This window comes from Pseudophryne corroboree, unplaced genomic scaffold (genome assembly GCF_028390025.1).
Source record: "Pseudophryne corroboree isolate aPseCor3 unplaced genomic scaffold, aPseCor3.hap2 scaffold_660, whole genome shotgun sequence".
NCBI lineage: Eukaryota > Metazoa > Chordata > Amphibia > Anura > Myobatrachidae > Pseudophryne > Pseudophryne corroboree.
The window spans coordinates 162,232-162,870 of record NW_026970248.1 but is presented as its reverse complement, the minus strand read 5'-3'; positions in this window follow the sequence as shown (position 1 = coordinate 162,870).

The following is a 639-nucleotide window of genomic DNA, read 5'->3' as shown; positions in this document are numbered from 1 at the left end:
CCAGAAGAGCAATACAAAATGTACAAGTGATATATTAAAATCATCTTTCCAGCTTGAATTTCAATGATGCATTGGGGCAACGATTTTGTGAGAAACATTTTCACCCTTAAATAAAGATTTTCTTAATTCCTTACCTGTGTGCTAATTAGATATCACCTTGTTTTCACATTAAACAGACTTCCACATGAGAAAGCAGCAAGGATGCAGTGGCGTTAATGTTTCCTGGTGTCAACCTGTATTATTTCAGTAGACATTGAAATGAGGATGCATCTTGCTGCCTTTCCAATGAAGCAAGTTTAATTTAGTAATAGGTGAAAAACCATCCTTACAAAGGTGTTAATCAGAGACTTGGCTTTGTGGACACTTTTCAGAGAACAAATTTGTTAGCATAAAAATAAAGCCAGAAAATGAAGAGCTGTTTAATCACTCAATTGGATTTTTTTGCCAGCATATTTCTTTTTCTCTGCAACCCACTGCTAAATTGTGCTTCCTAGCTGTTTTTATAAAATCACTGAATCAAATCTAACTCTGATTACATCAGAGAAGGCCAGGTACCCTACACCATAAGAGGGGGTTTGAAATTTTGACTTGTCTACTTAAAGATCACCAAAATCTGATAACAAGGTCAATTACGTCACT